The sequence below is a fragment of the Corvus hawaiiensis genome, chromosome 3 (genome assembly GCF_020740725.1).
Source record: "Corvus hawaiiensis isolate bCorHaw1 chromosome 3, bCorHaw1.pri.cur, whole genome shotgun sequence".
Lineage (NCBI taxonomy): Eukaryota > Metazoa > Chordata > Aves > Passeriformes > Corvidae > Corvus > Corvus hawaiiensis.
In genome coordinates, this window is record NC_063215.1 from 59,253,118 (window position 1) to 59,280,844 (window position 27,727).

The window sequence follows — 27,727 nt, forward strand, 5'->3', positions numbered from 1 at the left end:
CCTTTCATTTAAAAAAAGGTATTTCCCATCCCTGGTGTGTTTTAACTGATAAAGCTTTAGAGAGAAATTGCACACATTCAGCCTTACTTTTTTGTTCTCTTCGTGTAGAATAATGTAGTGGTTTGATTGGAAATATCCATTACTTATGTATTTTCCTTCTGTGAGATAAGAATTAGGAGAAAGCAAAGCAGGCACAAAACTTAAAAGAATATAAAGAAGTTTATTAACAGACCTAAAAGAAAGAAAAAAATCAGAACACACCTTCAGAACTCTTCTCCTACCCCCACCTTTCTCCCTTCTCCCACTGACAATGTAAAAAGACAACCCTTGAGATTTTCAGTCAGTTTACCACTTCTATAATAATCTTTTTCAGTTCACTTAGGGAGAGGAGTCTCTCTTGCTCCTGCTATGGAGACATCTCCACATGAAGTTCTCTCATGGCTTCAGTATCACAGTGAGACAGCCACCCGGGTTGGTTCTCTGCTCGCGTGTGAGAGTCCCTTCCCTGACTTACAGCTTTCCCCACAGCTCCTTTCAAGGGTCCAATCTTGAGCTACTGGGGTACCATTTTAAGGTTGAGCTGTCCAGAAGAAAAAGGTTCTCTTCATGTATCTCTGGGATCATCTTCATCTCTAGGAACAGAGGTCTTCTTCTTCCCTGGGAGCAAGGGTCCTCATCACTTTCATCTCTCTCTGTTCAAGCTTCTCACCAGATCACAGCACTTCAACATTTGCTTATTTTAGCACAGATACTTTTGCTCACAGTTGCAGTTTGAACGCTCCAGCCCCCATGCTTTCATGAAATTACAATGGGTACTCTGATATATCATAGTCCATCACCACCATAGCTTTACAACAGAATTTCAGCTTCTAAGCTTGAAGCATCTCCTCTTTCTCCTCCCTCAGGGTTTCAGCTCTTCCTTCTTCACTGACTTTGGTGTCTCTGTGATGTTTTCTTCATGTGCCTTCACCTTTCCTCTTCCTCTGACCTGGGAGAGGATTGATGTCTGCAGGCTTCATCTGTTCTGGAGGAAACTTACAACACTAAAAGGGTTGATCTCACCCGGGCCCCGCAGCTGGAATTCCCTTATTGCTGTTGCTCACCTGATCTTTGCCGGGCAGCAGCCTCAGATGAATTTTGGCCGCACTGGCTGAGGGCCGGCCCGGCGGAGCCACGGGACGCCTGCATGGAGCAGGGCCGCAAATGGAACAGAGCCACTCGGCTCCGGGGTGGCTGTGTCCCGGCCAGCCTGGTCCGCACTGAGGGGCTGTGCTGGGTGTCCAGCGAGCAGAACGGCTGAGATCTCAGCCAAGCCACACCATGGCTGACCTGGCCAGGCTGCACCGAGCAGGGCCTGGCCCGGTCTTGCTGGGCTGTGCCGCAGGCCCCCAAAAGCCAGAAGCAACAGAGCTTTCCCGGGGTTTGTCCGTTCTTAAATGTGCATCACAGAGGTGTGTCAATCTTCTTAAGTGGCTTTAAAAAGTTCCCAATATTCAAACTAGCCAGTTGATTGGTTCTGTCAGGTCTAGAGGAAGATGTAAGCACCTCTTTGCAAGAGAATCACTTCCATGGCTGATGGAGCCCTCTTTAACTAAAAACCCAAACTATGCTAAACCATGACAAATAACTTCTCTGGTCACTTGATCCCCCCAGTAACCTTGCTTAGTACTACTCCAATTAAATTTACTCTTTACAAAAAAATTGTGCATAGCAGTACAAATTAGGTGTCACAAGAAGTCGGTGTAATCTCACGGATTTGTGAATTCTTGTGTTCGAAATATCTGTTTAATTTTGTGATCACATCTGCTCTTCTTATGGATGCACCACATTTTTGGCTTGACATCACCCTAAATAATACACTTCAGTCTGTCTCTTCCATCCTCTCACACAAACAAACTCCTGTGATATAGCAGAGATCCTTCCTACTAGACATTAAGTATATGACTTCATACTTTTAATTGAATTTCTACTGTTCCAGACTTCAAGGTTTTTGGGGTCTCCCCCCTTGCCATGGAGCCCTGGGAGAGAGGCCCTGGGGGGGAGACACGGGGTTTCCCTGCCCCTGGTCAGCCTCATTCCCGTTGGTTGGTTTGCATTTCCCTGTGTGGGAAGGACCCTCGGGTCCCGTGACTGGAGGAGTTCCTGAGCAGAGCTCCGGCCATGCGGCTGGGGAAATAAACATCTCTGAAACATCTACCACGAATCTGTCCATATATATTTCGTTTCCACGGGACTCCTGGTTTGATATATGCGTGTTACAGTAATCCCCGCCGTAACACAAGGTCATCCCTTTTTTTCCCCAAATGATATTGCAGTCCTTCTCTCTTGGCAGTTCCTTTCTCTGTTGCATTAGCAAAGATTTCATTAACACACAAAAAACTGTAGCAGGTCATTCAGGTCATTTCTGAAATTGTTGTTCTGAGATCCAATACTTTCAACTGGATAAACTCCACCAATCCCTTCCAACATAGTCTGTTCTCTGCATTTAGTCTGCTGTCACTTGCAGCTATCCCCACAAGAAATGCAGTGGGAAATGTTTTACTCGAGGTCAAAAAGAACAGGTTTTTTGCATTTTCTTTTTCCAGAAAGCAGTTGTTCTGTACCCCAAAAATCATGTTAGCCCTACGAAATGCACTGTAGGTTTCATTGTCTTTTCTACTTGTCACAGTGCCTTTAGTTACTTTGGCTTCACCCTTTTCCAGTTGTAGGTTCTCCAGAGTTAGGGGAGAAGGAATGTATGTGCCATCGACATTTCATGAATTATCTTCTTTCAAATTTATGTACATCCTAGTTTTGGGCACCTGCTCCCTCTAACTAGTGTCAGCCATTACATCTTTGTTCCCATGTTCAAGATCACCATCTTTACTAAAAACTTAGGTTGTGGGACTTGTCTAGATTATCCCTCATTTCAACCTTCTCCATTTTGCCCATCAGCCTCACTTTTCAGTCCTTCTACCTTCTATACATGGCAGAAAAAAATATTTCATTTCTTTGCAACTACTTGCCTTTTTAATTTCTATACTTGTACTTCCTGAACTTTTAACCATAAGCTTCTTTACTGACTAATTCATCTTTTCCATGCCCTACAGACTGTGCTTGCTCCTAACACCCTTTTTTATGGTAATACTAATTTTTGTGCTAGCATTTTATTCAGTTAGATATGCAGTCCTTCTGCATAATTTTTTTTATTTAAAACACAGTCTGAGAGTAGTTTTGTACCTGTGTCAAAAAACTTTCCAACCTATGCCTAGAATACTTTTCATTTTACTTCATTTTGTAAAAACAAATCTTCACCCTTATTTGTGGTTTGAGGTTTTCACTGTTCTTCACACCCATCTTGGCTGGTTTCTTAGAGTAACACTGACATGCAAATGCAATAAACATCAGATAAGTGCAGCTAAATTGAACTGATCAGCTGACGATTTGTAAGCAAAGTATGGAGATAAATGTGATTTTATAGAAGGTGATTAGGGTTGCCATTCAGCATACAGGTTTCACTGCTCGATCCTTTGATAGAGAGAGAGACCTAACATGGCAAGTATTTCGGCAGACTTAATTGTTGCTTATTAAATGATCTACTCCTAAAGCCAGACCTCCTTTGCAAAGCATTGTGTGTGTCTGTTCAATTTTCACACAGCTTCTCTCTTAGTGTGGTAGTTTTTCTCCTCCTAGGGAAAACATACTAAAAATGCATTTGTTCTGCTCACGGCCTTGTCGAGTCTGGCGAGCATCTTCAGTGGCCAGTGTGAGTGGAAGCAGAGCCCTCCCTAGCACATCTCTGAGATGGTATTGGAGCTGACAGCCTTGGAGATTGGCCCAGACCCAGGCGGGGGCCAAGCAGATTCTGGGAGGGGTGCAAGGTGATGGTTCCCACAGGCAGCGGGATCATGCGGCTCCACCTGGAACATGCCCTGCAGTAGTGGTGGGGACACCTTGATCAGACCTCCATCAGCAAATGCCTTTGCTGATGTCAGCACTTTGAAGGGGCTGGGTGCCTCGCTGTGAGCACAGGACACTTTGGGATGGAGGGGGAACTCCTCCTTCCCTCTGGCATGCCGCTTACTTGTGGTTTTCCCTGTTGGCCAGCCTTAGCGGCACCCAGGCCAGCAGCTGTGGGAACAGGGCACTCCTTCCTGACCTGATCAGCAGTGGGATGAGATGTGGCAGTCCCATGGGCTGCCCCACTGTAGGACCTGCATCCAGCAGGGCTCTTCTCTAGCTCATTCAGCTCCCTGGGCTGGGCAGCAGAGGAGGGATCTGGTGTCACAGAACTTCCACCAGCCTGCTCTGATACAGGGAATAGTGGAGACTCTTGGAGCTTTTGGATACAGTGGATTGGACTGTCACTTTTATCCTTATCTTATATCACTGTGGTTTAGCCCCTGATTTTTTTCAGTGCATTATGAGGAGAAAGAAGAATAAATGTCTGGCAGGCAGCCTTGTTATCTGTTGCACATCAAGGATAGGATTTCTATAAGGCAAGAACCCCACAATGGACTTGATTTCTGCACATTTGCTCAGACAGTGAATGCACATTTTCTTTTCTAAGTCCTCTAGCTTATGATAACTTTTAATTTACTTCAGATCACACAGGGGGCAAAGTACTTTGAAATATAGGCTGAGTAATACAAAATTGAAGTGACTGACTTGGAATAACAAAACTGAAAAATCCAAAGGCCACAGGAGTGTTTTTATTGAAAGCAATAGGATGCTACTTCAGCTCTGGCTGCTGTGCTTTGTAAGGGCATAAAGGCGGGGAGCTGCACCTGAAGGATGGTGCAGAGCCAAGCCGTGGCTTGGTGTAACTGACTGTATATAGAAACCAGCCCATGATATGAAAAATCAGTGCAAACTTCCCCCTCCAGACAGAAAAAGGCATGAAGGAATGAGAGACCGGGTAAAACTCCAGCCCTGCTGAAGTGGGTGGGAATTTTGTCTCTGATCATGCAGTACAGGAATCTCCTCTACAGACTCGTAAGGAATTTTGCAACTGTGTAGTAATGTGTGCCAGGGAAAATTCAGTGCTTGGCTTAATCAGTGTTTGATATTACATCTGTTTACATGCTTTCCACCAAAGCTATACTGGGTTGTGTCTCCTTCAGGGACAGAGAAGCCTGGAAAAGCCTCTCTGAAGGGAAGGAGTAGGAGGAGCCATTTTCCTTCCCATTTATGTTTGTCACATGCCAAAGAGGTCTTAGTCCTGTGTGATGCTTGTGTTTTTTCTTCAAAGGCTCTGTACTGGTACAGACAATCCCAGCTGACTGCCCTGGCTGTGCACTTTTGTTTTCTAACATAACCTCCTCAGAAAATATGATGTTACAGTATTGTCCAGTCCAGTCAGTCAGTCTGTCATTCTTGGTTGGTGTCTCCTGTAGTAACATGATGAACAGGTTGTAGGGGTTTTTTCTTAGTTTGGGGGTTTTTTTTGGTTGTGGTTTTTGTTTGGTTTTGTGGTTCTGTTTTTTGTTTGGTTTTGGTTGGTTGGTTGGTTTGGCTGGGGGGGAGGTTGGTGAGGGGTTGGAGGGGTTTTTTTGTTAGTTTTCCATCAGCTCTCAGAAAAATTAGCCTATGAAATGTTGACTTTCTCCTGAACCTTTGCATCCTATTGGTATGTCCTTTCTGCTGGATCAATTCATCCCACTTCCCAGGCAGTTCCCAGCATCCTCTGCAGAGCTACATCCCCGTTTTTTTTGACAGGCTCTTCTCCTTCAGACTGCAGAGAATATCAGCCTTTCTTACAAAAATAAATATAGTAATTTCACAATAATCCTGTCAGATAAGGAAGGATTACCACCCCCCCCTTACACCAGAAACATGGGAGCTTTTCTAGTGCCCAGAAATATGCAGTTGCCAAAGGCCAGCTGATTTCCCTAGCATACATCATGTTTTTTTCTGGAGAAGATGGATCGTTTCTGAGTGGGGTGGAGATGTCTCCACTGACACAGGGTGTGGCAAAGGGATGATGGGGAGAACTGCAGTCACCAGTTTTGGTGATTGACCGGACAGGACATTCCCTGTCCAACCTTTGGCGAGCAAGTGCAGGATTAGCGTAACAAACTACAAGGATTTTTTTATTTTAATTAAAAGAAGGGAGGGATGTGTTCAGTTTGTAAACACAAATGCAAACACATTTGGTAACTAAGCAGTTTGGCCGGTGTCCTGCTTGTAAAAGCTGAAGTTTGCAGTTAGACTTTGAAATAATAGCGTATAACAGTACACTGAGTATTTGTCATGAAGTGATTTCATCTCCTCTGTTAATGCAGTCTACCCAGTGCTGAGACTGGTGTTTTTAAAAGTCAGATGTGACAAAAGAAAAAGTTAATCCTTTGGAGAAAGAATAACATGCTGATTAGCTTCATTATTACGAGCTGTATGAATATGCATTCATATAATGTTGGATTGAATATCTCAAGACTGAGTGCAGGTCGTCACAAAAATCATCTCCTAAGAATATAAAAAAAGCTTTTGCTTTAAAAGAAAATAAACATTTTGTGTGATTTTATGACCAAGAACTTATAACATTAAAATTTAAAGATAAAAATAATTTTGAAAGAGCTTATGGCAGTTGATACTGTATGTTTACATATTAAATTCTTCTTCAGTTTAGGCACTGAAAATAGATGAGGTGGTTCCTGAGTTTGTTTCTAGAAAATGTCAGCTTCACATTCCTATTAACACATTGCTAAAGCTTCGGCCAACTCTGTCTAAAACAAACCTGCTACCACGAGATGTAAAACTGAAGGAACACCATAAAAGTTTGAGGCACAAAATTGCTGCATAGAGTGAGACCTGAAGAAGAGACATCCTTCAAGGTACAGCCAGAGGAAGAAATCCAGAAATGAGAGAACCAGTGCCCCTCCTCCCAGAGACTGCTTTCCTGCTCCAACAGATGGACCTCAAATGAGCCCAAGAGCACAACCACAGTTAATTAACCAAGTCACAGTGTGGATCTGATAATGACATGGGTAAGAGGGTCTGTGTGGTTGTAGGATCAGTCCCCTCACTTGTTACTGAGAGTGATTGTAAAGCTGAATCCCAGTGGCCACCATCTCAGAATACTGGTTTCCAGGATGGTTGTGGTGTAGAGAGAGGGAAAGGCTTTGCACTAGGAAGAGCTGAGATGTTAGAGTGTAGCAGATCCATATCCAGCTTCAAGACATCACATGCACAATGGATCCGAACAAGAAGGGTCATGCTCAAATGTCATGGCGAAGAAAGGTTTCTGAACTGCTGAAACCCTCTTGCAACCTTGCAGCCTGCACTGACAAGGTAACAACATGAGAAACAGCAGAAATGAGAAACACTCTGCTTCCAGGGTCAGAAGGGTCATGACACCCTTTTCCCCAATGGCAGTGAAGAATTATTGGGAGCTCTTTATAACCTTGACTGGGGAACCCTGGAGAAGTACTGCCTGACAGCATTACCCCTCTACACCTTCATCCATCAACCACAATGCAACAAACCACATCATTATCTAACAGAAATAACTTCCCTCAGTGCAAGGTGATTAAAAGACTGTAACAGGATTTAAAAGACTTGCTAATCTAAGAAATACACACCACAAACCATCAATGTAACTGTATGTGTTGTTTTTTATTGACACAACACTTGTACTTTTTCTTTACCTGCATATGTGTGGGTCTAGAAGGATGTTTTTGCATCTGATGCAGTTAAAAATTTTCTCTCCTCAATTTTATGCCTATAAATGCCTTCATGCCATTACTGCTCTAAAACAAAATGAACCCCAATCCTTACAAAGAGTTTAAAAATATTGAACTGTTACTCTACTTACCAAAAGCCTTCATTTAGTCAAGTCTAATTTGCATGTTATTGCTGCTTCCCTTTCCCTTTGTTGTTTTGTTTCTGGGAAAGATTTGTGTTTTAAACCAAGACTTCCAAAATGCCCTAATGGATCAGAAATAGTGTTTCTATTGTAACTGTCTTAATCTCTTGATAATTTTTCTTTTCATTAGTGAAGAGTCTGAGTTTGTTGTTCCAGCTCAGCCTTTAATGCTGAAGATGTTTTTGTGGTTTGACATGTAAAGAGTGGTTGCCCAGGAGCAGAGATTCATGTGGCACAAATTCCCATTGCTCTCTGAAAGCCATTTCTGAGAAAGCCAACTCTGATTCCTGCATAGGGATATCAGTTTACAGCAGCTGTAAGCTTTTCCTATCTACTGTAACTTGAGGATGAATATTTTTAGTTAATATTATAGAATCACAGAATCAATAATGTTGGAAAAGACCTCTAAGATCATCAAGTCCAACCATTAACCTGACACCGACAGGTCCACCCCTAAACCATGTTCCTAAGCACTACATCTACATGATTTTTTAACACTTCCAGGGATGGTATCCACCACCTCCCTGTGCTGCCTATTCCAGTGCCTGACCACTCTTCCAGTGAAGAAATTTTTCCTATGAGTGAAGAAGCTTTTTAGTGAAGAAATATTTCATGGCTCCAGAATCTGCACCAGGAGTGTTTCCAATGCTCATGTCAGGCCAAAACAGAAATTGTGTTTTAAAAATTTTTGTTTATTTTTGTTGAATGTAGCAACTGGATGGTTGGCACTAGCTGGAGGCAGTGAGAAGCTGGTTTCTGCCCCCAGTTCTGCTCCTGCAGTGACACAGAGGCCAGGATCCCCCCTTGTGTCTCCTCCGCTGTTTTTTTTGCTGTCTGTTTACCAAGTATGTACAAGCATAGTTTGGTGAGCATTTTCTGATTTGTGGTGGTGCTTTAGAGCAGTGCAGGCATCTATCCTCTGCTAGAAAGCAAGAAGAAGTGCTTTTAAATCCCTTGGGATTTTTTGGAAAAACTTACCCTAGGTCTTGCAGATTACTAAAATCTCCTTCCAAAAACCAGTGTAATTAGTTACTCTGAGCACAGAGAGCTGAGATTCAAAAGCAAAGAGCCCATGGACAGGCTCCAGCATTTTCTGACCTAGCGAGCCTAGTGTGCGCCAGCAACCACGTGCTTCAGCAGGGTAATTGTCCTCACAGGGACAAAAGCAGCAGTGCTGTGAACTCCCTCAACCTCCTTGTACAACTTCTGCCCCCATACTCATGCCTGCAGCCTCCTTCCATGTGTGGAACTGCATGGAGGTAATGAAGTCAGAATTGGATTGGTAGCATGTGTATCCTCAGAAGGTTATAAAGAGAATAAAGTGGGTTTTACTCATTTCCTCTGATTTGACATTTAATGTATCAGCATTTCTTTCTTTTAGTATTCCTTAAATTGGTAAAATGTGGGCTTTCATCATAAGGTTTTCATCTCAGCAATGGAAAAAATATATTAAGCAGAGTTCAAATAAGCTTTTATTTTGTGAGAGACCAGCTTTATAACTAGGTGGATAGCTACACTGGAAGAGAGCACAGACCCCTGCATGCAGCACAGATTGGCCCCACTCTCTCAGGAGGCAGAAAGTTTTCTTGCTGGTGTGTTGTGAACTCCCTGTGCTCCCCAGGCGAGTGCAGTGAGCAGGACATGGGCACAGAAACATGCTGCTGCCAAACAAACCAAGCATGAACTTGCAACAGATCAGCTCTCTGATAACTGATTTAATGACCCTTTCCAGCTTGCAGGACAGATTTTGCCTCTGATCCTACTGCGGTAACTCCCTCAAAAGTCTCTTCAGATGCCTTTGATCATGCCTGTGAGAAATGACTGCCCCAGACCCCCAGAAAGGGCAGCATCTGCTACCTCCTGACCGAGCTATTTACCGTGTGCTACCCAAAAGGCTTTCTCTTGTATTGTTTATCTTCAAGATGGGGACTGCCTCAGCTATTATTTCCCTTTTTTACTTCCTCAGTTTCCTGTTGCTTTACACTCTTTGCTCTCTTTAGTTTTTCTTTCCTTCCCTCTACTTGCTCACCATCGCCTGCCTTTCTTCTTTTTCATTTTCTGCCTGTTCTCACATTATAAGGGGTTTTCCCCACTGTTCTCTTCCACTGCCTTCTCTCCCATTTCTTTGCTCCCTATTGTCTTTCTTCTGTATGGCTCTTTCTGCTCATCAATCACATCATGACAGCAAGGAGCAGCTCACAGAAAAAGGACCAGCTGGGTTGTGTCCTGGTAAGAGCCAATGCTGCTGATGACAGGACCCAGAACACGGAGCAGTGATGCCTCCAGACTGTTTTGGTTTTGAACATATGATCCAGATAGGGAGGGAGTGGGGGTTTTTCACTAGCCCTAGGTCAGTTTACATACCCCTGCACACATGGGACAGGGGTACAGTGCCATGGGCATTGGCACAGCTGGGGAAGGTAGCAGCAAGAGGACAAGCTCTGCATGCCTGATGAAAGGAAATTGCTAGAGGAGTTATAGCTTTGCTATGAAAGGCAACAAGCCAAGGAGAAGCATTTGAGAGGAAGGCAGAGTTCTCTGCTGCACATGTCATTCCCATCTTGAGGAGGATTTTATATATGGGAAAGAAGCAAATGTTGAGCATGGCCCGGCTCCCAGTTATGCTTTCCAGGAGAGGGCTCCCTGGGTTGCTTCTCATCATGTCTCTGCCATGAGCCTCTCAAACAGGACAGGCAGTGGGCATGCAACACACCCATGCAGGAGTATGGGGCAGCTTGTGAGCAGTCAAGCAAAGGACTGCATCCAAGGAACCCAGAGAGATGGTGCTGGGGCTTAGTTAAAGGACAGCCTTAATGGAATCACCTGCTGATGTAAGGCTGTTCTGAATTAGCAACATCAGCAGCAGCTGCGCCAGTCATGGCAGGCACCATTGGCTCTGGCCATTTTTGAATATTCACAAGCCATCAGCACTGTGACATGATTTGCATGCTGCTGGTGGTAATGGTATCCGTTTAGAAACCCTTGTGCTGCCCTTCTTCTTCCTCTCATAGATCTAAGATATGGAAGAGCCTGTGATACCCTGGGGTGAAAAGAAAAGGCAGACTGAGGTATATTTGGTGCTTGATATTACACTACTTGGTGCTGGAAAGCAACAAGAAATGCTAGGACTTGGCTCATGGGCTCTGTTGAGCAGGATGGAGCAGCACAGGGAGGGTGCTGGAGGGAGGCCACTTAGGATTCTGAAGTCCAGGGAGGGTTTTAGTGTGTGTGAGTAACGGAGAGCACGTGCATATCCAGAGGTCTGCAATGCAATGGCATGCTTAGGCTAATCTCTTGTTGCTAAGGAGCCCTACACGTGTTTGGTGTTGGCTTGAGTTACCCTTCCTCAGGTGGCCTCCCCCCTCTCCCAGTGAAGTCCATCTGTTTGGCCTCAAACCCCATGAGTTTTGGCTCTGAAGCACATGGCCCATCACGAAGGCCCAGAGCATGCCTTTCATAGCCTGGAGAAGGCTCCGCGCCCAGCACCCCAGCACCGCTGAGTGCCGCCAGCTGTTTCCTGACAGGCGACTCCTGTGTGAGTCACATCACTCCGCTGGCTCTGTCCAGCGGAGAGCAGCTGGCCTGGTATGCCGTGGGCAGGGAGACGTCTCTGGCTCCTGCAAAGTCATTGCTCTTCTGGAAAAATCTGTAAGACACTGCTAAAACAGCAGCAGCGGGTGAGGCTGAGGGTAGGTGTGCCTCAGGGTCTGTTCCATGCCAGCTTTCTGGTAGTGCAGTCTCTGGCTGGTTAAAAGGGGAGTAAATGCACACCACACGCTGCTAAACTGGGTTTGTAGAAGCAGTAGGAAAAGTTAGATACTTGGCCTTTCCCAGCTGAGGCTACCTTCTGGTCTCTGAGGAGGGTGCACTGCAGTGCTGATCCACACAAGCATCCCCCGGTGCACTGGTGAGGAGGCACCATGAGGAGGTGCTCGTTCAGCCATGGACAGCAGCGAGCTGCAGAGATATCCATCTTTTCTTCCACGTCAGTCAAGGGAGCTGGTTCCTGGCACATGCCTGATCTGAATTCAGCTGTTAGCAGGAAGAAAGAGTCAGGATTCAGTCCCTGTGGCCGGGATGGATTGAGTGATCACCTTGGTGCCACTGCCTGCTCACTTGGGTTCCTCATCTGCATACCATCCATACTGGCTTTCTTGTGTACACTCCTTGCCCCACAGGGGCATGTACTTGCCAAAGGTGAGATGAGATGTCCTGCTATCCTGGTGACTTGTCCACCTCAAAAGTCACACCAGCCAGACATGGATGTTATCCCTTCATCAGGCCTTCAGAACTATGTGCACTTGAAAGCACGTGTGAAGTCTTCTCTGAAACAGCACAGCACAGATTGCAAGCCAAGCATTCAGTACTTAGAAAAAGCCAGGTTTAAGCTTTCCTTTTCTCATCGGATCTCGTCACTGACTACAGCCTCCTGTTTCTCTTAGCCTAAGCTCCTACCTCTCTCCTGCTTTGCTGCCAGCTCCAGACCTTTTCTGTCTTCCATTTCAGTCTTTCCCTCTTCCCAGCTCCTGGTCTAAGTTTCTTTTTCTACCCATCAGGTTATCTGCCCTCATCTAACCCCCAAACATGCCTCATAGCTGCACTGACAGTATACACCTCTCCCCCTTCTTCCTCCCATCTCCCAAATCTGCCTCCTGATTCAGGTAATCATTCCCTGTTATTCCTCAGCTCCTTTTCATGATCTGTTTCATTCATGCTTTCCCAATCACAGAGTTTGTTCCTAATCATTGCATGCCATCCTGGGGGACCCCTAAAATTCCATCCTTCTGCTGTGGTCTGAAGCTTCCTCACAGCCATTAGCACTCAGAAGCCACAGCTCCAGGAACAGGAGGAGCTGCACCTTCTCATCAGCCTTAAAACAGAGACACCCAGGGAGGTCAGGACCAGGTTGTCATAGACAGCTGCCCCTCCGTGGGGCTTCTAAGCCTCTCAGACAGCCCTGCTTCCATCCATTACACAGGTTAACCTTGTTAGGTGCCTAAAGTTCAGATGAGATCAACCATCTTCACAGCATGGAAGTCTTGGTCAAAGTATTTAAAGACAGGCAAAGTTCAGATTAAACTACAAGAGGGTCTTACAGTGAAGGCAGTCAGGGAAACATGCTGTGTGTGTGCAGCACAGCTACTGGCTTAGTCAGCAATAAAGGCTTACAGGGCCTTTACAGTGTGAAAAGCAAAGGCATTCCTCATTTAATTTATTTGCTTCTGGGGATATAAACTCATAGGATGTCACAGCAACTGGTCTGTGATTCTTATAACGTATAGTGGCTTTCCAGGCTGTTATTTCTTGTTGGAACAGCAAGTTTTTGTGACCATGCCATAGCATGTGTAATGCTACAGTTTTTTTGGCTGAATTCACAGACAGCAAATAGAAAGCATTGGCTTACCCTCCTGCCATGCCACAGCCTGCCCTCCAGGGTAAGGGAGTCTGTTTGGTCAGAAGCTGCACAGATGGCTTTAAAATATTGCAGTAAGAGTTTCATTTGGAACAACTCTGGGCACCATTTCTGGCTTTTTGGATAACTGGAAATCCTTGGCCTCATATGTCATCCAAGAAAATGTAGGAAGAGCGTTGGACAGGTTGGCTCTTTAGGAAACATTTAGAAACCATGGTTATAAACTTACCCTGCCCAAGTAAGTAAAACTACTTCTTTATGTGACTGTATGCTATCCCTTTATGCTACAGAGGGGAGATACAGGCTATGTGGCAGCTCAAAGATACACTTTCAATTCAGTTTTCTGAAGTTCCTGTAGTCTGGTTTCCTGAGAAGTTGTTATGACATCCAAGTAAGCAAGTTTGCTCCAACACGTGTAGTACTGGCTGAAAAAAAGCCCAAAGAGCAAATGAAGCCTGACTTTGGCAGGCTGCTGCAAGATTAATTGGGTGATATGTGCCAGCTCAGGAAATTAATTTTTATTTGGACAGCTTCACTATTAGTAGGGGTGATTATCCTCTGCTAAGCAGAATGACCAGCCACACTCTTTAGAGTTGTTATAGAGGTGTATTAAAGCCAAAGAGAGATAACATTCTTCATACCTGGCTAGCAGCTTGGTGACAGGGGATGGGATGCAACGTACTCAGAGAAGCTCCTATATAAAAATGGGCAGGTTTTGGCTTCTAGCAAAACTTACCTTCTCCTGAGGAGATATTCAGAGACAGCAGATGCTGTGTCTTCCATGGTGAATTCTGCACTGTGGTGCCAATCTTCAGAACAGGGTCAGGCTTAAGGTAAATATGAAGAAAACCAGGGTCTAGAAAGGATGAGAATTCAGAGAACCTCGTTGTGGTCTTTCATGTTTCCTGTGTCCTGAGACAAACCTTGCCACAGCAGATGTGACTGCAGGTTAGACAGTTCCCCAGAGTTTTTGGATTCAGTTCAGAACCAAAAGCTGAAGGGAAACTTGGGGTTTGAATATGAATCTGCGGCCTCCCTTGTATCCCATAGGGTAAAATACTTTTAGTTTGATTTTGCTTCAGCATCTATTTGCCTGGCATTCTGGAAGACCACATATGAAGCAAACCAAGCTAGTCAAATTAATCAACATGCCATTTTTTGTTGTTGCTGATTTATCAGCAAAGGACAGCACTGATCACATTTCATGTACCTCTCTTCTGACAATTTCCCAGAATGCAGGAAAGAGTGTTTATACTGTATATATGGTATTGTTTGGCAGCAGCTTCAGGAGGTCACTTTCCTTGGAGGCCTTTGGTCTACCTTGGAGGTCTCTCCTGTGGGTCCTCTGGATTTTTTGATCTGTCTTCTCTGCTACTTTTAAAGCTTTCTCCTTGAAAGCTTAGAGGAGGAAACAAGCAAGAGAGAACCCTCGGGACATGATGGTTCAAAGAAAAATAGTCCCCTGCTGTTTACCTCCTGTTTCTTGAGACTTGGATGTACCTGCCCATATCTCCTGCTTTGTGCGCTCTTCTGCCTCTGGCCCTGTGCCCCCACAACCTTCCAGCCACTCTTTTCCTTCCCACAAGTCAGAGCTCTCACCCACATCTCCTTTGTCAGCTTCCCCCACCTGCTGAAGAGACTGAGATTGCTATGCTTTTTTTTTAAGTTTAGTTTTCTTATTTCTGATTACACCATGTCCTTTGGGAGAAAAGTCTCCATATGCATGGCAAAGATATGGCTTTTCTCCCACATGACAGCTGTTTTTCATCTCCTCTGAGCACCACAGAGCCACCTGTGCCTCTTGCCTCCTGCTGGTCATATCAGCTCTCTCTCCCACAGCTCTGTCCAAAAGAAAGCTCCATGTCGGGGTGTGAAGGACTGAGTGGGACACTGAAGCATCATCTAATCACTCCACGTGTTGGAATGGTTCAGCCTCTGTTGAGCTACCAGTACCAATCCTCCTATTTGTCATTACACAGCCAGCATAATGCTGCTCATTAAATCATTTGTTGACATTAATTTGACTGAGCTCAACTACAATACCAGCAGTGTTGAAAGAAAATGTGATTTAATTATTACTGTAACTTTTTACCACAGAGTATTATGCATTGTTTTGGAATGTCTGGCTGTGGATGTTCCTTCAACATGCTTTAAAGTCCATAGTAAAAAAAGTGTTAGATGTTCCTCATCCTCACTTTCCATTGTTGATCAGACAAGTCAAAACCAACAAGTCTCTGCAAAGTTTAAATAATTCTCCCTTTCATGTTATGTTTTTAATGCATTTGCAACTAGCGTACAACTTTTTTATGAGTTCCTAGGCATAGCACGGGGGTTTTTGTATTTCAGTATATGCCAAAAATGACGAGGCTAACATGACTCGAGCAGGTCCCATCTCATCCCTATTCTTGTTTCAGTCTAGGAGTCAGGGACTTCATATCAAACATGTTTCTAAAATCTGGCAGGCCAGGGACGTGCTCCTGCAGCGGGATGCAGCCGGATGCTCCCGGCTCTGTGGCTCTTGCTCCCAGCTGAGAGGACAAGCGCTGGCTCTGGTCTGGAAGCTGGCCAGCCACATGAGCACGGCATTGTGCCCAAGGTCAAATCCCATCCCCAGAGGGGCCAAAACACAGCAAAATCTGGGATCCCAGTCTGCTTCTGGCCATGCAGTCATTGCCTTCAGATCTAGTTTCTTGGACTGGCAGATTAAACAGGTGGATTCCCCACTTGGCTCTTTCCCACTGCGCAAACACAGGCGGGTTCACAGAGCTCCTGTGCATGCCTTTCTGTCTTACACCTGAAGTGTGTGGTTACTTAGATTCACCTGCACAGCATGCTATAGGGAATTTAGGGACCAGAGGATGCTATTTATGCTGTGCTTTTCCTTATTTATGAGCCCTAGACTGTGCAGAAGGGCACTACCTTCTCTTGGCATCACAGCCACTTGAACCAGCCAGCACAGGCAGACTAAGCCTACCAGGCTGCACATAGTGCCGCCAGAGAGGGGAAATTCAGTGTCTCCATGTCACATAGACCAAATTTGCTTCATGTAGTAAAACAAATCTACAGCCCTGCAGCATCTCTTGTCTCTAAATAAAAGATGTCCAGTGTATGTATGGCATTCATTGTTGCACACCCTAAGCACCTGTCTTTTTTATTTTATTTTTTTAAAACCTATTAATGTGTATTTGAAGCACAAAGGTATTCCTTCCCCCATTTCAGAGGGTCACAAGAAGGCAATAATCAGCCTGAGGCTGTGTAGGAAAGTGGTGATGGAGTCGTGAGGAATCTTCCAGACAGTCCCAGGCCAGTGGACTCAGGAAGAGAAAAGATGAGAGAAGAATAAAGCTCATTTAACAACATGCAGAGTTGGTAGAGAAAAAGAAAGGCCCTTACTGAGACTGCAGGTACACCTGACAAAATGCAGATGTGAAGCACAACTTTTGTGAACGTGTGACATACTGACCTGGAAGGAAGGGCTTGTGTATTCTCTGCCTACTCATTTGTCTCACTCCTTCTTGTCTCTATATTCCTCTCCTTTTGCTCCTGTGCATTTGAGAATGCAGATCTGCATGTCAAGCCCATGCAGTGGAGCAGGCAGGCAGAGAGCTGTGATGCTTGAAGTCTCTCTGACAGCACCACTGCAGAGCCCTGAGCCAGCAGCAGCGCTGGGGTCAGCAACAAAGACCATGCTGTGTGCTCCTCCTGCCACTGATGTCCATGTTCCTCGCAAGATGGAGAAGGCTCTCTTGTGGCTGGCCATGAGGTGTTGACAGGACTATCTCCAGCTCTCAGCAGAACGCAGTGCCAGCATATTGAGAGCAGAATCCTGCATGCAACACTCTGACTTCCCTCTCATACCACAAACATCCTCTTCTAGAATTGAGTCATACCACCCAGCACCTTAGATTGTATTTGTTTTAGCTAAACTCCACAGGATGCTCTTTCACTTATGGCTCAGGACATTCCTGTTCCCTTTGACACAAGGCACACTGAGATATCTGTGGTGGGGAAGTGATGCACAGCCAGGGTGCTGGCCCTGCTCCTGCAGAGCTTCCCGGCTCTGTGGTGCGGGAGGTCAGCAGGGCTGCAGCGCCCACACAGATGGAGTGGAGTTACTAATTCCTTTGAAATGACAATCTTCTCTTTGTTTTGTATGTTTTCCAGATGTCACCTGCTGGCTTCAGGGAGAAGGGAAAAGTTAGTGTGAAGGAAGTATTTCAGTAATTTTCCTGGGAAACCAGGTGCCTCTCTGAGCAGCTTGAACCACTTTTAATTAAAACTTCAATAGAAAGAGAGCTGGGGCTTCACTATGGGCAGATGTAAACTAGCAAGCAGCTACTGAGGTGTCTTGGGGGAACTGGTTTGCCCATGGCCAGAAGTCAAAACCAGTTGATCCCCTCTTTGCCCATCAACTACCTGCAAGACCAAACTCACTTTTGTAGGCCCCAAATCCAGCCCTGTCCTCACTGTTTGTGGCTACAGTCAGGTGTGGGAGGCCACAGAGCCCTCTTCTTTGTGTCCCTGCTTTTGGCTCATGCATGGGCCCAGATTCATCTTGAGCAGGTGTGATATTGTGCAAACTGGTTATTGTATTTGGGGTGCCAGTATGCTGTCCTCTGCATATGAACCACTTCTGGGGTTATCCTTTAGAGAAAACAGTGGCTGCTGGCTCACCCCTGAAGGAAGGTAAGTTTTGAGATGGCAGTTGTGGCATTTGGGTTCACTTAAATGAAGCACCTTAAAAATCTGTCTGTATCATCTCTTTCTTGCACTTGATCTGTTTCCTTTCCCTCAAGGGAACCACTTTTGCCATTATCTAAGAGCTCCTTGTTGATGAAACAGAATGTGGAGAATACAAGATATTTTAGTATATTCTTAGCATAATAGGATCTTTTATGAGGAAATAACAGATAAAAGGTTTCTTGAGTAGAAAGGGGAAAAGTAGGTCATCAATGTTAAATAAAAATGTACCTTTAAAAAACCTGAAGCCTTTAGAGAACATGGAAAAAACTCTGTAACGTGAAGTAAAGTAATAATTTCCCCTATTAACACACACTAAAACAGAGCTAAATGATTGCACCACATCTTGATGAGTCTGTTTTTAGGAAGGTGAATCTCATGCTGCTTGACAAAAGGTTGCTAAGCATTCTCCTGTATTCATTAGTTATGTAAACAGGGATGTAGAAGAGCCCCTTTCTTGTCAGTGCCTAAAGAAACAGAGCTTGGACCCTGGCAACCAAAAAATAATCCCCCTGCTTCCTGGAAGTCTGTCAGACTGATGGGATTTTTTTTTTTCTTTTGAGTGGGGAAATATATTATTTGGAGAGAAGAAAAAATATCCTTGAGTTCTTGGCTCCCTTCTTGGCATGCAAGGAGTGCAGTGGGTTTAGGTATTTCTGAGTAAATGTGAAAAATATTGAAGGGGATATTTTCCTCCAGGGATCAAGGTACACACCAACACGCACTTGCATCCTGTCCCCAGGCACTACTGTATTACACAGTCTTACAGCAGTGCATGAATTTCAGAGAGAAAACATTGTAAATATGAACTAGAAAGCATGTGTTTTTCTGTTTCTCTGGTTACCTCTTTGAGAAGTTCTTGATGAAGTCAATTAAAAAGAGAAAACCTCCAGCCTCTTTCTCTCAGTGGAAATCAGTCCTTTTCTTGCAAACAACTCCGTGTTCAGTTCTTGCAAAGGAACAGCCATATGAAAAATGGAAAAAAAATCATAGTCCTTGGCAGTTCACCTTTTATTTAAGTTCAGTAAGTATTTTCAGCACACTGTACATTTGCAAACACTGGTTTCCATCCCCTCTCCAACCTGGCAGATTCCTCTGCTCCTGCCCTTCCTCCTTGACAAAGCAGACTAAAAACAAAACACTGAAGCCTTGGGCACAGATCATTTAGTGACTCCTTTATCAACCAGTGATAACTTTTTCCTGCAAAGGCAAAGCTGCACTCTGTGCTATTTCATAGGGTTTTCAGGAAGCTTCTTATCCAGGTGGAACAAATGCAGTCTGGCCCACTACATTTTCCTGGAGATTTCAAATTTTTCTCTAAATGGAAAAACAAAAAGGGTCAAGTATAATAAATTCAGTGCTGCTCCTTTTGCACTTTCTCTGGGATTTTTTTACTTTGGAGTCAATTTGTATTCGCTTTCTGCTCCTTTACACAAGGTGCTTAGGCACAATCTGTAATTCAACATGGCATAACACTCCATCTTCTCTTTGTGGAGATGGTGAACTGCAGGTGACTGTTGAAGGATCCTTGCTGCCTATGGGAGGGAAGGGAGGCCAGGAGCTGGTGCTGCCATGCAGATTCTGCACTGCACAGTGAGGATGCACACTTGCCATGATGCAAACTGGCACAGGTAGGGCCACTTCTGTTCCTGTGTCATTAGCAGAGGAGGAAGGAAATGGTGTTTTTAATTGTCTCACTAGATATTTTGAGTTAATAGGAATCTTAAAATTGATGGATAAAGAGTGTGGCGTTTAATTATGGCTGTAGTTATATGTACATAGATTCTCACAAGCAAATGCTATTGCTTATAGGGGACTGCCGTCCACCGGGGCTTTCTCCATGTATTTCAATGGTGTGTCCTTCTTCCATATTCCCATCTGTAAGTACATGTCATCCATATTTTTCTAACTTTTGTTGACTCCTTGGCCCTTCTTCTGCAGCTGAAATGGAACAAATGGGCTTGGAAAAAATTTCCTGAGTCATGAAGGTTGGTCCTCTCATCTACAACCATTATATAACTGTGTCCAAGCCCTTAGCCAGGTCCATCCAGGAAGCAGGGAGACTTCTTGTCCTTGCTGCACGTTTGGGAGATTGCTTCAGCACAGGGCTACCATAGTTGTAAGGAATATGCTCATGATCTCCAGAGTAAAGGATAGTTATGGCTGGTTTATACTTACTTGAACTTTGTACTTGGCTTAAGGTGCTTTTTTCCCCTCTCTGCTTTTTAATCTATTACTGCATTTACAAAGGTCAGTCATGTCTGTTCTCAGCCTTAGCTTTCCTTTGGCTGTAAATTCCACCCTGTCCCATCTGGTGTGTTAATACACCCTCCCCAGTAACCCCACAGTCAGCATCCGCTTCATGTTCACTGCTTCAATTTCTTCAACGCAGAAATAGCTGAGGAAGCTGTGCACAGCAGACCTGCAAGGTCTCCCCAGGGCTGTCCATGTCCAGGGGGCACTACTCTGTATCTGTCTTTTTTGGAAATTTCTGTATTGCACCTGCCTTTTCCCATCTACTGCCCAGTTTGGCTTCAGAAGCTGAGTGACAAGAGCCAGGTGAGAGCTCTGGGTCCTGACACAACGTATGTACACAGGTCTCCTTCCATGCTTGTTTTCAGCTGGTAGGACTCCTGACGCTTGCAAACACTTGGCTAACTTGTCCCTGTGTGCATCAGCTTGGATTTTGTAAATTATTCAATTTTGTTTGGATTCATTACCCTGGCCTTCTGGGTCATGAGTCTTCTCTATGTTGATTATGCCACCAGTTTTATATCAATAAATACTACTGGATGTTCCCATTTTCTCTGCCAGTGGTCATGGTGAATTGATGCTTAGCCTCACTCCTGAAAAAACTGTTTTAGTTTGTTAGATTTCTTTGTGAGAGAATCCTTTGTCATCTCCTCAGGAATGTCCTCATCTCCTAATCCATTTCTGTGCTGAATCCCATTTTTGCAGTTTTAGTTAATAATTCCTTTGTGATATCATACAGATGTCCAGAGAGATTTGGCTGACTTGTATTCCTCCGTCTGAAAGGCATCCATCTTATAAAAAAAATGATATCATGTTATTCAGGCACATTCCTGATGCATCTTGTCCCAATTTTCAGTTACCTTCTTAGCCCTCTCCTCTTTCACGTCTCAAAGCCTTTCACAGATCACTTCCCCACTCTCCTGCATCATAGGATAAGCTCGCTTGCTATTTCAGACACCCATTTGGCTTTAACAGAAATCTTTGCAGTGCCACTTTCCTGGCCCGTCACAGAGCTGCTTGATTCAGGATACAGAATCTGCTTTGAGGGGCGTGTATCTAAACATCTGAAATGCAAACATAAAGCAACTTACTTTATTGTATTAAAGGAGGTTATCTGAGCTATCAGACTCAGTATTTGCTTTTCCTTTTTGGGGGACTGTTTTTCAGCTTTTTTGGTCTGCTAAATCTTCTTACCATTTATCTGTATGTCTGTAATCTACAACCTTGCTAACAGAGCAACATCAGTGCCAAAATTAATTTCCAAACTTGTAAAAGCGAACTAATAATTGAGGTAAACGCTTCAGTATAAAGATGCCACTTACATGATTCATGCTTTGAATAATAACATAAACCAGGCTGTACACAGCATTAGCCAGACACACAAGATGTCATTATAGTGTTTTTTTCTGTATTAATATTTAACAGAAAGGAAAAGCTTCAAACTTCATCTTAACCTCTGTTTTGGTGGAGTTATACTTGCTTCTAACCTTGTTATTCTGCCTTTTCTGGTCTGTTTCTGGGATCTGGGATCATGCTTTTCAGTTAAGGACTGAGTTCAAGTCAGAATTGGGAGGCTCTTGGAGAATGGTGGGACTGGATTCAGCCCCCCAAAGAATCAAAGGAGGAAAATGCCTGATATATGAGGGGGTCTGGTGTGAGTTGACACTACCTTCACTGCGGGTTTCACACTGCAAATTGTCTCTTCATAAAAAGGCCAGAAAGAAGCCACCTTCCTGATTAATTCATGGGGGCTACTGAGTAGAAATGAAAGCAATCAGCATCAGACCAGCTATGCAGAGATGGTAGCTGGACTGAACTATCTGAAGGTATGGAAGGAAAGCATTTATTTGTCATCACCTGCAGTTAAAACCAGTGTTTCCTGATGTATATGGACATTATGAAAATTATTTTTCTGTGGTCATCATAAAAAAAGCATTGGAAAGGAATAACTATATGTAAAAGAGAACAGTTGTTTTAGCATCTTTCAGTTGCAAAAAAGTGTAGTGGGAAACTGCTGTTTGAAAACAGTAATCTGAAAGGGAAATGGGACAGACTTGAAACTTTTTGCTTTGGAAGTCTTTGCCTTACTGTTTGTAGTGGGCCCATAGATTAAAGTACTCTTTGTCTCCACTGATCTTCAATTTAATTGCAAGGAGGAGATAAAAAGCTGATGGGAATGCAGAAATATTAATAAACAGCATCGATGAGGAACACACCCTTTCAAATAGGCACTCAGAGGAATATGCTCTTTACAAGTCATGTAAAATAGAAAGCTGGGTTGTGCAGAGTAAATAGAGTCCTTCCTGCTGGAGTGACTAAAGCAAGCTTGTAAATGATCCCAAAACTTTGCTATCTGCTCAAAGTTCAGTGGCTGACCCAGCTGATCACAACATTACAGCCTTTTAAAAAATGCTTACCATAATGAAGTGCCACTCGAATCCAATTAATCTGTTGTTAGTAGTGATTGTTCTCCATCTTTCCTGGATGAAAGATGGAAGAAGCTCAGAGGAATCCCACTGCTGGACCACTTTGCATGTAGGAGGGGTTTGTGTTAAGTCTCTCTTGCAAAGAAAGCAGCTGCCAGAGGAGAGTCACCTGAGCCCACACATGGTCATGAGAACAGTGTTCCCAGACTCCTGGTGTTCACATCTATGTCCCTGTGGACATGGCTTGAGTCTTTCACAATACATATGCTTGATGAAGGTATTAAAATATCACCAGGTACATTAAAACTCTTGAACATTTTGGATAAGTGATTGATGGCACCCAAGAGATTGACAGAAGTGAGGTAGGTCAGTGTCCCTCCGTTGACCCCTGATTCTCAGCTCATACCTCATGATGGATGTGGACAGCTTGTGGAGGACGCTGGGGGCAGAGAGAGATTCTTCCTTAAAATCCTAGGCTTCTGCTCCTTAATGTGGGAAAATCCTGTTCCCTTTCCTCATGTGCAGCACATGCAGCAGCATTGCTGAGCAGCCACACTCTGAGCGCTGTCCTACCATGGGGAAATGGAAGGTGGGATGGAATTGAGGACACCATGGGAACAGATGTTGCAAAGTACAAGAAAACTGAGTTGCAAAAGGTGGCATTAAGCCTGTGGAGATTAATTTTATTATCCCATATTCCATGAAATTATCAACAGCAATAAATTTCATTACAACATACGTTGCATACAGGATCACTGTCCTGTGCTGGTATTGGCAGATTGCTTGGTATAACTATGGATCTGACTTGTAAGAATCGATGGTAAATTAATAATACCCTTTTGCTTGGTATTTCCCCTGGGAACAAATTCTACAAACAAAGTAAAAGTAAATAAAGCACTCACAAATCAATGAATGTGATGTGTGTCTTCAGAAAAGGGAAGGGAAGGGAAGGGAAGGGAAGGGAAGGGAAGGGAAGGGAAGGGAAGGGAAGGGAAGGGAAGGGAAGGGAAGGGAAGGGAAGGGAAGGGAAGGGAAGGGAAGGGAAGGGAAGGGGAAACATTGATGCTCCACACCTTTTTAACCAGCTCCAAGGGAATTAGATGCCTTTAATCTAAATCAGAATAATAGAGGTAGCATAGTACATCCAAGATGTGGTGAAACATCACGATGTGGTCTTTAGATTGATGGGGTCAAAGTTTTCCACATCCAAAGGAAAGGCAACTGTGTTCTGTAAATGACTGACTGAGATAGGCACGGTAAATGGCAGTGCACAGCAGCGGCTCCAGCTATTCCCCTGCTCTGTGTGGAGCAGTGTGAGGACTTTATCCAAAGAGCGCCAGAGTTCTGAAAGGTTTTGACTTTGTTGTCTCTTTAATCAGACCTTATGTGCACCATTTATCTTACTTGCCAGAGATACTACATCTACTCTATTTCCATCAGAAACACTTGCTGTGACCAGTGTGACAGCTTTTTCTCTTAACAGTGTGCCATGCTTGGGTTAGTCTATTTTCAAGAGATCTTTCAGTACTTCCTCCCAAACAAATCAATTGTATTGGTTGGAAACTGCATTTTTGTATACAGTAACAGGTTGAGCTGTTGGACAGTACCACAATACAATGACTTTCTTTGTATTTTTCAAAAAAAGTGACTTTGATTGGTAGCAACTGGGGGAGAGGTACCATGTCAGTAGTGCTAATCTGTTCCACCACAGCTTTGCTTTCAGAGAAACTCCCAAATACTTGTGGCTTCTTCATGATTTATGGTGGTGAATTTTCCAGCCTGCAAGAGCTGGGTGAGGAAGGTTATCCTAGCTGAAAGAAATAAATCCTCCCCATAACGGATGTGAGGTGTTTGTTTAGCAATCCCACAGACTTTCAGATCAAATCCACGCTCTGTAGGGAAACAAGGACACCAGCCTTTGATCTCCAGAGGGAATTTCATTATTTGAGTTTGGTGAGGTGCTTGCCAAGGTCAAGTGTGAGCAAAGAAAGAACACTGCTAAGAAGCCAAAACCAAAATCTGATGAAAAAAGAAAAAGAAATCCCTTGCTGTTTTTCAGTGTCAGCATGCAGGAACTAAGATGTATCTCTCAGTTTACTTGAGGATTCAGACCAGCTGCCTAATTTTATTCACAGCTCATCTCAGCAGGCACAGGCTCATCTGATATAACAACTCTCTCGGGACAAAAGAAGCTGGGACTTCTTACGTGTGGCAAAGCAAACTGTCCTGTGGCAGCAGGTAGAGGAGAAGTGGTAAATCTGTGTGGCACACTTGTGTGAAATTCCATCCAGCAGTGAAAGGCTGGAAGAAGAGGCGAGACTCTCAGCCAAAAACATGGACTGTATTTGATATTTCTTGCTCCAAGGCAGTGCTGACAATTAGCCATACAGAGGATGCAGTGCAGTGTATAGCCCAGGTGAAACCTGCAATCTGTCTGAGCCCACAGAGATACTTAAGTAATGCTGTTAAACCAGAGAGCCTCTTCCAGTGTTCTGATCCTTTGCATTTTTCAAAGCCAGTAGTCATAGGGCTTGGTGCCTCTGAGCCATCTACATACTTTCTGTGAGGAGCCCAAATGTCATCTTTCTTGGGACTTTTGAAGTGAAGGGTTTAAAAATAGCTTAGTCTCAAGCTTTTTTTACCTTGGAATGGTTTTCCTTATGGGACCTTCTCTGCTTGAGATCTGCTCTGTTCTTGTTCTTCCCCAGTGCTGGATTTATGAAATCTCAGAGACACCATCATCTGCTAAAATGGTGAAGCAGCAGAGTGAATCCCATATCCCTCTTTCAGTGTCCAGGGACACCTTTTGCTTACTATCGGCTACTACGAGCTAGAAACTATCAAGTCCTGCCAGTCCAAGTCTGGTGCTTTACTACGATGCAGATTAACAGAATAAATAAATGCAAAGGGGGAAAAAAATCACTGAAAGTTTTTTTATTATTATTCTTTTTTTCAGGGGAGGGAGACTGAAGAGAAACAGATGATTAATCTTTTGATGGTTCAAGTATTCTTTTATATATGAGTCATATGTCTAAATATTCAGGGTCACCAGTGACCTCCTCTTGGCCAGATTTACAAACTTTCTCCCTCCTTGGTCTAGCTGAAATCTAGATGCATTCACTTCTCTTATCTTTCCGGACTTTCCTAGCATAGGTCTATGATTTAGTTTTGCTCTTTGGGAACTAATGATGTGAATATAATAACAAAAACAAAGGGCTTTTTCTGTATGGCTTGCACAGTCCTGTGTCTCCTGTGGGCGTTTTTGATGGGCAGCATATAAAACATATTTTATGTGGGAAAAAATCCCTCCCAAATATTTTTGGGTGCATTCCCTGAGTTATAAAGATTTATAGAAATCCTATTTTGAAGCAAACTGACTGAGATGGAAGCAGTTACAGAAGAATATTTATTAAACTACTAGACAGCCAAATATTACTTCATAAAACAGGAATAAGCAAATAGTCACTGGTTAAGGGATAGTGACTTCTTACAGAATTTACTTGGGCAGAAGTCATCTCAGGCAGTCCCTACTCACAGCATTTCTATTTCCTGTATATTGAATAACTGCTACACTCGTTACGACTACAAGAGGCAACCACTGTAAGTCAAACCTGAGGACTATATTTTCAAATCTAGTGCTTATTTTCTTAGGTTACTGTGACTATCTGCACATCCACGTCCTCAAAGTGATCCACAAATACATGCTCTAAACCCTGCCTGTGCAAGATGAGGGCAGGATTTAGCCTCCTGCTCTTAGGGATGCTCATAAGTTTAGGTGAGGGAGCTGCTAATAAATAAAAATAGCAATACATATATGTTAGGGATATGGCCAAGTTCTCTATAGATTTCTACAAAAGGCAAAGTTAGTACATAAAAGGCATAATAGCACTCTGAAATCTAAGTACACCAATATTCAGTCTGCATCTTGGTCCTGACAGTCCTTCCTGCTACTTTTATTACACCATTTTTACTACTGCAATTACACCATTCATTTGCATGGATTTACTTCCAGTTTAGGTCTCGACTTATCAACGCATTTAAACAGCATTACAGGACAGTAGGTGAAGTTCATGGTGTGCCTGTAAGGACTGAACATTTATTAATTAATAATCTAACAATAGGATTTTGTTGGGAAAGTGCAAAAAGCCCACAACCAATCTTGTGCTGGTCTTTATTAGCAGATGTGTTGTGTAATCCACAGGAGGTAATTTTCCAGCTTTTCTCAGTGTGGGCGAGGTCTTTACTGGAGCAGTGTGTCTGCTTTGGGGCCATGCTTTTGATGGCAGATGGAGACTAAGGGGAGAAGAGCCAGAGGAGACCAATATGGATGATAAGTTTGGAAAACATGACCTATGAGGAAAGGTTCAAGGAATGGATGTGTTTGGGTTTGTTTTCTTTTTTTTTTTAATCTAGAAGAAAGGCATCCTGAGACGGGACATAATGAAAGACTTTCAGTACTTTAAACATTACTCTGACAAGAAACTCTGGGCACTGCCATCTGTCTGCATCCTGTAAGAAAGCCAGGCTGTTACTGCCTAAACCTTCAGGGAATACCTGTAAGAATAATGGACAGAAAGCATTTCACCTTGTGTGTTCTACATTTGAATCAGACCCTTGGGTTTATGTCAGGTCATGTCATTCTGGTTCCAAACAGTTCAAGAGCACCTTGCAATGGGTGCAGAATCACAGCATGATGATTTTTTAAAGTCATCTCCTGCTCCAAGGTCTACTGAAAGTTTGAAGGTACCTGGAGGTTTTTCAGCAACCAGTCAGCAGCCCTCAGTCTCTCACTGAGCAGATTCCTTCAATTCCAACAGGGCTGAGCACAGTAACAGTCTCCCAGATGGAGCTCTCTCTCCCTAAGAAAGGCCTGGCATCTGGAGATGTTGAACAGCAACCTCTTCAAGAATGGAGAAAGTCAGCAAACCAAACACAACCAGACCTCAACCTTGCAACTTATAAGGCTCCAAGAAACCTTGGTCCATCATCTCAGTTGCCCCAGACTCACTCCTGTATGTACTGTTCAAGCAGCTCATTTGCAGCAAGGTGCGG